The sequence below is a fragment of the Bombus impatiens genome, unplaced genomic scaffold (genome assembly GCF_000188095.3).
Source record: "Bombus impatiens unplaced genomic scaffold, BIMP_2.2 scf_0132, whole genome shotgun sequence".
In the NCBI taxonomy this organism is placed as follows: Eukaryota; Metazoa; Arthropoda; class Insecta; order Hymenoptera; family Apidae; genus Bombus; species Bombus impatiens.
This window is the reverse complement of record NT_176551.1, coordinates 250,569-263,209: the sequence shown is the minus strand read 5'-3', so window position 1 is coordinate 263,209 and position 12,641 is coordinate 250,569.

The following is a 12,641-nucleotide window of genomic DNA, read 5'->3' as shown; positions in this document are numbered from 1 at the left end:
GCGGTGGGTGTGGAGAGCGAGGAAGTGTGCACACGCCGCGCCGTGGTAAGGCGTCGGCACAGTGGGGTCGGAGGAGATAGTCGTCGGCACGCGCGGCGCAAACCTCTCTCTACCCACGCAAACGTAGCAACGTACGTGCGAACGAGCTCGTACGTGAGAGCGTGCGTGTCAAGCTGCCTGCGTGCCAGCGTGCCGCCCTGTCGCGTCGCTCGACCACCACGCCGAGCCGTGTCAGCGTACCGTTTCCTCTGCCTACGTATAGTACATACATGCCTCCTCTCTCTGTTGGAGCGAATGCAACAAACTGATGTTGGATTGCACGCGCTCGTCCAGTGACAGAGCTAATTAAATGGTTCTACTATTTCGTATTTTAAAATTAATCTGCACGATCGAAACAATTATGCCGGACGGGGGATGCAGCCTATGCTCAGTTTTTTCGCGCAATTTTTGGCTGGATAAGACACGTTTTAGCTGTGAATAATCGAACCGATTGGAAGGCACGTTGATCAGCGATCGCAAATCGAAGATTACGGCTAATGTTATACGAATACTTAGTTATTCCTGAAAATGTAAATAAATAAAGAAAAAGGGTGGAGATTATCGGTTTAGCTTCTAGGAAGCTCAATTGTTACGTTTGTTCTAAATCCAATGGATATCTTAAATACTTGTTAGGTCAAGAACGTAAAGTAAATAAACAAGAAATGAAAACACTACAACTAGATTAGTAACTAGAAACTGGGCTAAAGAATAAAAATAATATATATTAGATTATAAAAATTGAAATGAGTAGATGGAAAACATAGAAACCCTGGAGAAGAAAGGGAAGGAAAGGAACGTAAAGTAAAGATTGGAGCGAGAGAAAGTGAGAGAAGTGACAGATTACCTAGGTTTTTTCTGTTGCGACGGACACACATGAGAGAATCCCATTGTGGATGTAGTTTGAAGTGGAAGAGAGAAGTAAAGGGAAGTGGTGAGAAAGCAGTCGCGAAACCTAGAAGCGCATACGAATAAGGAAAAAAATTTACGAAACTTTTTCGCGGCGTGAGGCATTGCGATGCGGCCATACCATGACCACGCCATTGCCAAGCCGTTACCACGCCGTTATCCCATCGTTCTTTACTCTTTACCACTTCAAGCCACACATAACGCGATGCATCGTGGCATACCTCGCCAACGTTGCAGTACACTTTACATCGAGGACTCTCCTTTTCTTTTTCTCTCCGTTGAAGCGCTTGCTTTCGTTTTAGTTCTTAAATGCGACCAGGTGAGGCGAGGTGAAACTTACAAAGACGCGTTTTATACGCACCTCGTCAACGTGTTTTACCTCGTCTTCTTGTTTTACAAGGAGGGATGTAATGGCTAGAGAAAGGGTAGATAAGGAAAAAAGAGAACGCCTAGCCAACGAATAATCGCGAAACCATAATGATCGCAATGAAGGATTATCAACTAAATATCTCGCTAAATATCGATTTACCTTTTCTCTTATTACTAGTTTTTACCTTTACTTTCCCTAGTGTTAATGCTTGCTAAGTTTGTTGAAAATTCTCGGATCATTATCTGATACGAATAAAAGATTTTGAATGATTAATCATTTCTTTGAATTTGAGCTAATTATCACGTGATATGTACGCTTATAGACGGAGGTGTGCTTAAAAATGAAGAAATTAAAACTGTATGTGAGCCAGAAAATTCTTATTTTTAAGGTAATATAAAAAATATTTGTCAAAGAAGGGGAGTTTTAGAAAATTGATACAACGAAACCGAATTCGAACATTCGTAGGATTAGATTGCAACTTTGTATGAATATAACATTTTGATTTTAACGTTATTTAACTGTTTTCTTAGTAATTTAATGCTTTCAAACAAAAATTCTTATTTCGAATTTTTGATTTCTCGCGTACGAACACATAAATTGAGAAATGATTATCAGTAAATTCAATTAATTTTATTATAAGCATTTTACTTCATCCCCTTTTTTGTATACTTATAATATAGAATTTAAAAGTACATTGACAATATTTATTTCGAGTAGCAATTACAAACTGAATTAGTTTAAACTTGCTATAAATTACTATTCCTATTTATATCTTCGCCTCTATATATGGTTCTACGTATAAGCATATAACGATATCAAATAACCTATCACACAACGTTCTAATCAGAAGCTAGAGTCGCATGGAGGCGCGATAGTTTTCTGAAAGATTCTTTCGAAGCTTCCGTCATCACTCTTTGGAACTGTCGTCTCCATCGAGTACAACTCGATCGATCGACAGCAAACTCAACGTGCCACGTACTTTTCGCGATAAGGTGGTCGCAGGGTAGAGAAGAGAAGGGGAGGCGAAGATAGGAGAGGGAAAGAGCGAGTTTGCCCGGTGGCTTCAGCATTGATCGTTCCCAGAAGAAGAGAAGGAGCCGAGCGAAACGAAGAAGAGGCGTACACGAGAAATTCGAGACGCCCGGCGTCGCCCGGCGGCGAAACGTTATCCGGTATGCAAGAAAGGACGTCCTCATTAGCGGGACCCGACGTCGTTTCAGCTCAACAGGAGCGATCGTGGCGTGGCTCGACGTGATACCGCGTCAACCCGTCTTGGTTCAGCTCTCAGCATAGCTATCCCTCCGCCTCGTATTTACCGGCTACTCTCCTCATCTTCGATGATATGTCCGAAATATGAGGAAACGCTGCGAACCAAGAAATGCAATATTCAATTTTTCATCGATGTACAATACGATTACTCGCGTTCACGTTCGGACATAGCGCTGTCTTTTTATTTACTGGTTTGCACAGGAGCTCATGATTTTAAGGCTATATCAATCATTTATTGTAACTTGAAAATATGTAAATTTCTAACGATAACGTTTAATCGTAGAAGAGAAAGAGATCGTCCTCTTTATTTCTTAAATTCAATGCGGTGTTTTTTCTTATATAATATGTATCTTCCAGGGATATCTGCTACAATTAAGAACTAATAATTGTGCAATTCTATGGTAACCTTCACCCTTTTTGCCTATAATAAGTTACTGATTGCCTTTTATCAAAACTGGTATTCTTTCCTTCCTTTTTGTAACATGTCCATATCCTATAGGTGTACCAATAAAATATTGGTATAAAAATATTAATTATAGAAAATACATTTATATTTGTAGCTGCAGCTGTTTCCAAGAATGTTAATAAAACGAATGGTTTCTAAGGATAATTATCGAAATGATCTGAGTAACTGCACGTGATGTTGAGTTTTGTGATATTACTTTAACATCTAAAGTCGATATGCGTCTCCGACATCGGTTGATATCGTGTGCGTTGCACGGTGGAGTGGAGGGCGATAGGTGAATCGGTCGGGGGTTGCTAGACTGGTAGTGGCGGTAACGCGATAAACAGATTAACGGCGAACTCGAACGGAGGTCGCAGTTTAGTAGTTGGGCATCGCAGCTCGAGGGATCAGCCTTCCGTCAGGAGACGTTCCAGTAGGACGTACATGGCTGAACGATTACGAAAATATTGAGAAGAAGCATATATAAATACAGTGGCTATAAAAACATTGGTCACGCCATTGTATAAATTATTATATTTGCATAGCTAATTAATTACTAATTAATTAGGTGCAATTAGGTGTTAAATTTCGTATCATTTAATAGTATTATACTTTTATGTGAGGCGAAAGTAAAATATATAGAACCTGATAAAGAAATACTTTATTGGAAAATAAGAGTATGTGCTTTTTGTATGCCAATACTTTTTGTAGTCACTGTACCTGCAATGGGAATGAAATTGCAGCAGACGCTGTATCTCAAGTCGGAAAACGTGTAGTGCTGTAAACTGTTAACTACGAAGTGTTCGATGAGACACGACTATCGTGACTATATATTAATAGTAAAATTTCAAACTATTCGGAAAATGTATATACGAGTTATGAGATATCTATTGCAAATGTATATTTACAATTAGTTAAAAATTAGTATACAGCATGAGTAACTATCTTAAATGTATAATAAGTGTTGAAGATGATCCCATTGAATATCGAGGCTTATTAATACTTTGACTGCCACGGTGGTCATTCGGAGCGCTTCAACTTCTTGCAATTATAAAAATTGAATGAAAATTGACAGTTAGGGCATTTTGAATATAACCGATAAATAAAAGATACTTTGAAATAAAAGGCGCCCCATTGAACAATTAAAAATTTTTATTAGAACATCAATAAAAAAAAAATGAGAACAAATCTTGCATCTAACGGTGCACTGTGTTTGCATCCATATCTTTGAGGGGTAATCTACGAATATTATTATAAACACACCTTAGAAAATAATCATAGATGTTGCTTTATAATCATAATTGAAGTTAGAAGTGTGAACATACCTTACCATTATAGAGGGTGGTTGGTAACTGGTGGTGCAAGCGGAAAGGGGGTGATTCTACGCGAAAAAGGAAGTCGAAAATATAGAATAACAATTTTTCGTTTGAGGCTTTGTTTTCGAGAAAATCGACTTTGAATTTTCGCTCGGTATGCGTGCGGTACGTTATAACGGATCTCACTGTAGATCGTTGTCTCGATGGAAAAATTAAAAAAAAAATTTTTATTCCATATTTTCGACTTCTTTTTTCGCGTAGAATCACCCCCTTTCCGCTTGTACCACCAGTTACCAACCACCCTGTATATAGAATGAGCAAACACTGTTTACTAATATCTTCTACACGTTTCAACAATATATTCTGCACGTTTTGCTCACGACGAAATAACGAATGCGAATGGTTTGTTGAAACAAACGAAGTTACTTGTTATAATATGTCGTTATCAACCACCAATAAAATAAACGGTCCATTGGGACCATTGGGAATGTTGTCTTACATCATCAATTTATTATTATTTTGCCATTATATGCTTTGAATAATAAAAATACTCCCGTAGCGTCCTGTGCGAAACATGTGATTTCATCATGGCAGTCAAAGTGTTAATATAACGATGAGGATAAATCACTGTCTAAAGATTTTTGTGATCTTTGTCAAGTAATACTTGCATTAAGTATATTGTAGCTTTTATGCGCATTTTCAGATAGGTTTCAAAGTTCACGAATGTAATCATAATGAAAGTAGATTTCCAAAATGCTTCGTACAATATACATGAGATATTTATAGGAGATTTCTATAAGTGTTGAAATACTTTTCAACGTGACTGTTCAACGTTCTAAGTACGCTTCTTCTGTAACCTTGATTATCCAAAGCTTAATTTAAACTTATACGTAAGTTCTTTTATAAAGAATAAAGACACATGTCAATTAACAAAATACGAAATAATATGCGGTCCCTTTTTAAAGACTGACGATGACTTTGGAAATTGAAGAAATCTGGCCTTAAGGCAAAGATACGATGAATTACGGTATTTATTATTCTGAACTAATTAATTTTCTCCTGACACGCTTCTTTTTATCAGCAAAAGTAATTAAAATATTAACGAAGATTATAAGCAAGACATCCTGTATATGATGTATATGTGCTGTATATGTATCTGCGTGAATGTGAATTATTGGTTATAAGAGCAACTACTCGTTACATTTATTAGAAAACTCTAACAGAATTTACATTCTTTAGTATCCTACGCTATAGAGTACAAATGTTGCGCGTGAAATAACAGATTTATAGTAAAATAACTAGAAAATAAAAGCAGTGAAAAATGTTCAGTTTATACCAAGTACGTACCGGCAAATAACACTTAGCCGCGAGTGTATATTATATTAAAGTCCAGTAATTTCCAAAATATTTCTCTTACTATTAGCTTTTTCGATAATAAATCGGACGAATACTCAAAGCAAATAACAATATTTCTTTCTTCTGAAATTTTGAATGTTTCACAAAATCCTTGGTCGTCGCGTCTTTCAAACATACGATAGTGCTTAACGTTAGGTACGGTTGTCCTGGAAGTCTATAAGGGTTTGAACGCTGCTACGTGTCAGGTCCACGCTCTAGAGAGTAGACTCAAGGTAGAAGATAGCTATACCTAGCCTAGGCTAGTCGCAAGTCGTAATCGCCATTCGCCACATCCCCCAACTGACTGCCTTCTCTTCCCCTCCTTAGCCACTTACTCCTTTCTCTTTCTTTCTCTCTCTTTCTCTCTTCCCTCCTTTTCGTTTCAGTTTCTTTATCACTCGCTCTTTACGTTGTTCGCGACAGTAAGCATGTATGCGTAGACAAAGACACAAAGCAAGTAAGAAAGGGGACACAGATGAACGAACGAGTAACCGTTCTTCTCTTCCGTCGAGTCCCCTCGGGAATCCGCAATCCGGCGTCCGCGATCTCGTCATCCACCCCCTTGCTTCACCCTCCGGTTCTTCTCTCAAGCCACATCGACCCTTGCTTCTAGAGATCCTTCGGATTTTAACTTGGTCCCTTGCACGAACCACTAGCGAAAGAATTCTCCAGAGAATCAAACGTGGACGATATTCTCGTTGCTTGATTCGCGGCTCTCTAACTAAAAGCAAGTTTTTCTTCCCGTATTTAGGTCAGATTTTTCAAATAGCTTTTTACTTTGCACATTCTGTCGTTTTGTACTCGTTGGTTTCTTTTGCATGATTTTTGAAATAAGGTAAACCAATTTGATGTTATAAACGATTACTGGCGGTTCAACTCTGTCGCGTTCACCGAATCATTTTTGACACAGTTATATTCTTCCATAAGAGATGTTTCTTTTGGTACAGCGATTTTTATGTTTCATTTTAAGATACGATATAGTCTTAAAATGTATTTGTAAGATTTTTTAATTTCTTAAATTTAAGAAAAATACGAAACGATTGCTGTAGATAAGTATGCCTGATTTATCGTTTCATTATCGTTCATTATCGTATCGAAAGTTTCAACTTTCTGCATATACACAGATCTTTTTATGTTAGAAATCTCGTTGTTTGTTGAAATGAAAGTAAAATCGAAACGTCGAAAGTTTAGGATGTATGGCGTACTTAGAAAAATTGAGATTTTCTTAAAATTTTCCCAAATTATTTGATATAAATATTTTCAACTTATTTGAAATACGTATTACAGAGAAAATGGAAGAAATCTGCTTTCTTCCTATGAAAAATATTGAAAAATATACAATATTGTTCAAAGATGTTTATGTCTGAGACAAACATAATAAATGATGTAATAAATCGTGTTAATTCAAATTGCCATATTTGGCAAAAAGATGGTCCAAAGGAGAAAAATGAATTTTAATATTTAACAACTAGAAATCGATGTCACATACGTCCAATATAGAGATTGTTATATCTTCAGTTTCAATGGAGATACGGCCTGATATTTAATGTACATACACGTAAAACATTTTTGTGCTATCTGATAGCAATGACTTGATCTAAGCAAAAGTTGCAGATACGTCCTTGCGACTTACCACGACAGTTGTACACGCACATAATGGGTTAAGAAGCTCTTTACCTTCAAGTTACTTAAATTCTGACCTAAGAGTCATAAAAAATCACTTTTCTTCATAAATATATACTTCTAAATAGACTGTGGAATTTTATGCATTTATGTGAAATTTGATCGTGCAAAAGTACATAGGATACACATTACCTAGAAAAATATGTAAAACATCGAAAATATAATAATATTCGTTAGCGGATAAAACGATTCTCCATGTAGGTTCCATTTTTGTAATTTATATCGATAAAATAATGAATTTGTTCAAATAATCGTAGTCTACTTATGAGCATACCAACTGTGACTATTATAAAATCCAACAGTGTGAATCAGTAAAGACAAAATTTCTCGAAACACGATCGAAGAATGAGCAAGAGAGATACGCGAAATAAAGAGGTTCGTATGATAGGAAGACTATGGATAGGTCTGGGTTAGGAAGTGCGGTGAAAAGCGGCTCGAAGGTAATAGAGCGGTGCAACGAGCAGACACCTCGCAATTTAGCTAATGGCTTCCCACTGGTATCGTGGTGGCTGCAGATACACGAATACGCAACATACGCCAGCTACTTTTCTCGTTTAACTCAAACTATATTTTCTGTTCTCCTAGTATGGTACAATCCTACTTATAGTCATTTGCCTTATCCATTCTTTAAGATTTCTTCGTTTGAAAAAAAGGAAACGTTCAATCTCGACGTTTGTGTCAATGGTATAGAAACAATAGCCAGTTATTGAATACTGTATATAGTGGCTCACGAAATTATTTAAACATTTACCGGCGAATTTTTTTTATAGGTACATGTACATATTATACGCATTATATAAAATCTCTCAAAATTTCGTTATAATACAACAGTACAATTTGAAACCAATTGGAAAATGTATATAAAAATGAAAAAAAACGTGTATTGCAAACATACGCTTAGCGAGAAATTAACATAGAGCATTAATAGTAATCTTAAACATACAGGTAATGTTACAGATGTCCTCGCTGCATATATTATGGTTTGTAGCGGTTTATCGAAAATCACCCATTTTCGAAGAAAAAATCTGTAGGTTTTGTACATTTGTACGAATTTGCAGCGGCATCCCCGACAACGTAGATCTCTCAGCGCAGTCCGGTGTGTAAGTCGGACGTGCAAGCGTGCGGTCGTGCGAGCGTGCAGCGCGCGCGGCCCGATTTCAAAGTGAACCGTTAAATTATTCGTGGCGCTTTCGAGCGACAAATGGACCAGTGAGACGTTTTAAAGGGTCTCGAGAGTCGGACGTCTATAAATAGGCAGATTAAGGAAACGTTTAAAATTAGCATACACAGGTATATTGTAAACGCGCATGCGCACTCGGAGGTATCAAACTGATTAAATTTACCAAATCTAATTTTTTGATCGGTGAAGAAATTACGCGTTTCGTGTTGAAAAGTTTCGCAGCAGAAAAAGGAAGAAATGCAGTTGAAGGTTTAGAAATTTTCGTTTACATCGTATTCTTAGAAATTTAAATAGATGCACGATTCGCTAATTCGATATAGGTAGTTAAGAAAATATTAACATTTAACAAATAATTATTAAACAAATGCAGAATAAACAAGTAATAAATAACTGTATATTAGATAATTAAATAGATATATAGATTAGTATAATAATTCAAATATTTTATAGATAAGTGGAATTAGATGTATTATAAAAAATCGTATCATCGTTTCACATCTTTTCTTGTATTTCTGGTATTAGTTAGATACAAAAATAGATACTTTTAAGCGATCTGTAGGAATTATTATAGAAATATATATTTCTATCTATCTTAACCTACCTGTAAGCAGAAAAATGACAATTACAACATTTTTTTATACAATTTACCTTACCATTCACAATTATCTACATTATCATCGAATGAAACATAAATTTATAAATAATAAGCCATTTATTTTTTGAAACGGTGAATACTAATAATTCGCCAGAACAATGAAATTAAAGGAAAGTCTAGAGTATTTAAATTATCTTAGAACATGCGATTATTTATACCGTCATTTTGTAACAAATAGGTACATTCGTAGAAATAAATTATTTATTTTTTGGAATCTTGAATACTAATTGTTTATCAGAATAATGGAATTTAATGAAAATCTAGAATAATTAAATTATGCTATCAACAATGCTTAAATTATAACAAACAAATGTATAAAAATAAATCACGTATTTTTTAAAATTCGAGGTACCAGCTCACGACTTCCTTAAAAATCGAGTTGCTCATTTCCATTTCTCTCTCTCTCTCTCTCTCTTTCTCTCCTTCTCTCTTTCGATTGCTTCGTCATTCATCTATTAATTCTCAAACACATATAAAACTCATATGAAAGCTCGAAAGAAGTATACCAAGTACGTATGTACTTAGGTCAAAACCGATCATGAAAAAAAGGAAGTAAGAATATACACAAAACAAAGGGAGAGACAGAGAGAGAGAGAGAGAGAGAGAAACACGTACGGCACATCGACGCGACGCAGAAAAGCGTGCATCCTGCTTAGCGACATGCCTCGCTGATACACACATATACATATATGGTCATGGAATATTGATATGTAAATATAGCGGCTCCGGTAGCGGCAGTGCAACGATGGTTATAGGGGCGCTAGCAGGTTAACGAGCGACTCGTAGAGTGCGCGACGGCGAGGCGGGGTAAAGAGATAGATAGGAAAGTTAAGAGCGAGAAAGAGAAGGCAAGGGGAAGAGAGAAGTAGCTAGGTCTCCCAAAGTCTGTAGGTAGGTTGATGGAGGTCGAGGGTGAGACAGATAGATGGATGGATGGATGGATGGATGGATGGATGGATGGATGGATGGATAGATAGGTGGTGAGAGCGAGGGAAAAGAAAAGAACGAGAAAACGACAGACAAAAGAGAAAAAGAGGAAGAAGAGCACGGACGAGAACAGTGGCAGGGGTAGAAGCGGTAGCAGGAGACCAAAGTAGGATGAGGCAGCATCGGGATGGGCGAGCGAAGAGTCGAGGGGCAGGGGAGTTGGGTCGCTGCCGGCAGTATAACAGAGACGGTCGGGCGTGCCGCGGAGCGTGCCACCAAAGGGGATGAGAATTTTCCACAAGCTGCAGAATTATTGTCCCCATTGATCTAACTTAAAATATCTTGAAAAAATCAACCATTATACCAAACGAACGATATTTGTTACGTAAGAATTGTTTTCTATGATCGATGATAAATCAGAGAGAAAATTTTTTTTTTACATGTAAGAGCGAGTGAAGGAATCGCATGCATAAATGGCGGATTGGACAATAGAAAGTCGGTGGTGTATAGGGACATGCCCTGCGGGACACGGAACGGGGTGGTTGGAACGGGCCGCGGAAACATGGAGAGGGCGGGAACACGTCGGTCGAGCGAGGGTTGCCGCGCTGTGAGCCGGAGAACGGGGATGTAGGAGGGTGACTATGGCTTCGTATGTATGCCTCTCTACGAACAGACTTTTATAACTGTGAGCGCACTCGCGAGCGCGCGTGACTGAAACCGCCAGTGGTACTATCTACGAGGGCACGTAGAGTCGAAGGGTATCATCTATAGACGAACACCTGGAAGAGAGTATCCCGTCGCTTCACCGCGACGTGTAAAATCTCTCTATCTTCGTCTCTCGCCTCCGACGATCTTCTCACTTCTCACTTCTCACGTCTAGTCTGCATTTTTCCTACTCGGATCAACAGCCTTGTTCGGGTCCGCGCGTGTCCTTCTCTTCCAAGATTTAGCTACTTCCATCTCGACCTCTCGCGAGAGATACGTCAAGTTTCCTTGGTCATATCATCGTCATCGATGGTTTTGTTGTTGATCTTGTTCTTTTTCTCTTTATTGATTCTATATTATCGTACTATATATCATTGTCAGCTGCGACACGTTCACCAACTCATGAGTTTCTGACGTTAAATGTAGAATCGAAAAATAACTAAATTATTGGCAATCAAGATTATTATTTATATAAGAAGAAGATAATTTTCTTTGTAATTTTCAGAGAAATTTTATACATCTCTTACGTAAATACGTTCTATCTCTAGAAAAACGTTCAATTCTGTTTTTAAAAAAGATAATTTAAATATTGAAAATTTCAAATATGTACATAGGCTCGTTGAATTCATTGTATCTCTAGAAAAACATTAATTTCCTCTTCTTTTTAAAATGTGATAATAAATTTCAAGTATCTATTGATCAAACCTTCATAGATTAAAGATATTACATGACAGTTATAAGTCTGTATATGTATTACATAAATATCAAATTTACTGTATTTCTACTATTTCTGAAAAAACGTGTTCGCTATTTATTTCTAAAAAATCTCGTAGTCATACAAACATTTGTACAGATCAAACATTTCTAATATACTTAAGACTTACAAAATTCATTAAATTTTTGGAAAAAGACTTGCTATTTGCTTCTTTGAACTATACATATACGAAATTTAAATAATAATCGTCCAAATGTTTGTGTAGGCGTATAAAATTCATTGTATACCTATTTGAAAAAATGTTCAGTGTATGTTTTAAAAAAATCAACTAATCATAAGGAATAGATTCGTAGATTAATGACAAATCAGTCAACGCTAACCTAAGCAATGCAACGGCTATTGACGTGCATATTACGTAGTCTGTTTCTGAGACGTTGTGGTCATTTCTTATCAAATGTAATTATTAATTTAATCTTTTTAATTGTCATTCTTTTCAAATATTTGTAATATATATAATCCAACACCAGAAGAGAATTGCATTAGAAGAATACGTTATAGAATGATAATTTCTCTTGAGAAAAAGCAACATACATCTAACAAAGAAACGTCTAGTGTGAAAGAATGAATACGTCGCCGATAGATTAAACTGAACCGAACGCATATCGTTGTACACAAGGTATTACCATTTAATTAAACTATAAATTAACAACACCAAAATCGAGACTTCTTAAAAAAGCGAGGACTGCGCGCGGAGACATAACCATATTCCTCTTGGAAATGGTAGTGTGAAAGGAAACAGCCACCTCGTCTGCTTAGATGGTGGTAGCTTGGTAGATGAGAAGAATCCGAAACGATCGGAAGACGGAGAAAGAGGTAGTGCGCGAAAGAAAGAGAAACTAGAGGGAGCGTTAGCTAGGCGAGCATTAAATCGGAGAAAGATAGAGCGAAGATCGCAGAGCGGCAAAGGACGGTCGAGGTGGGGGCAGGGATAGACGGGTGGAAAACGTTACGAGGGATCGGGAGAGAACGCAGCGGG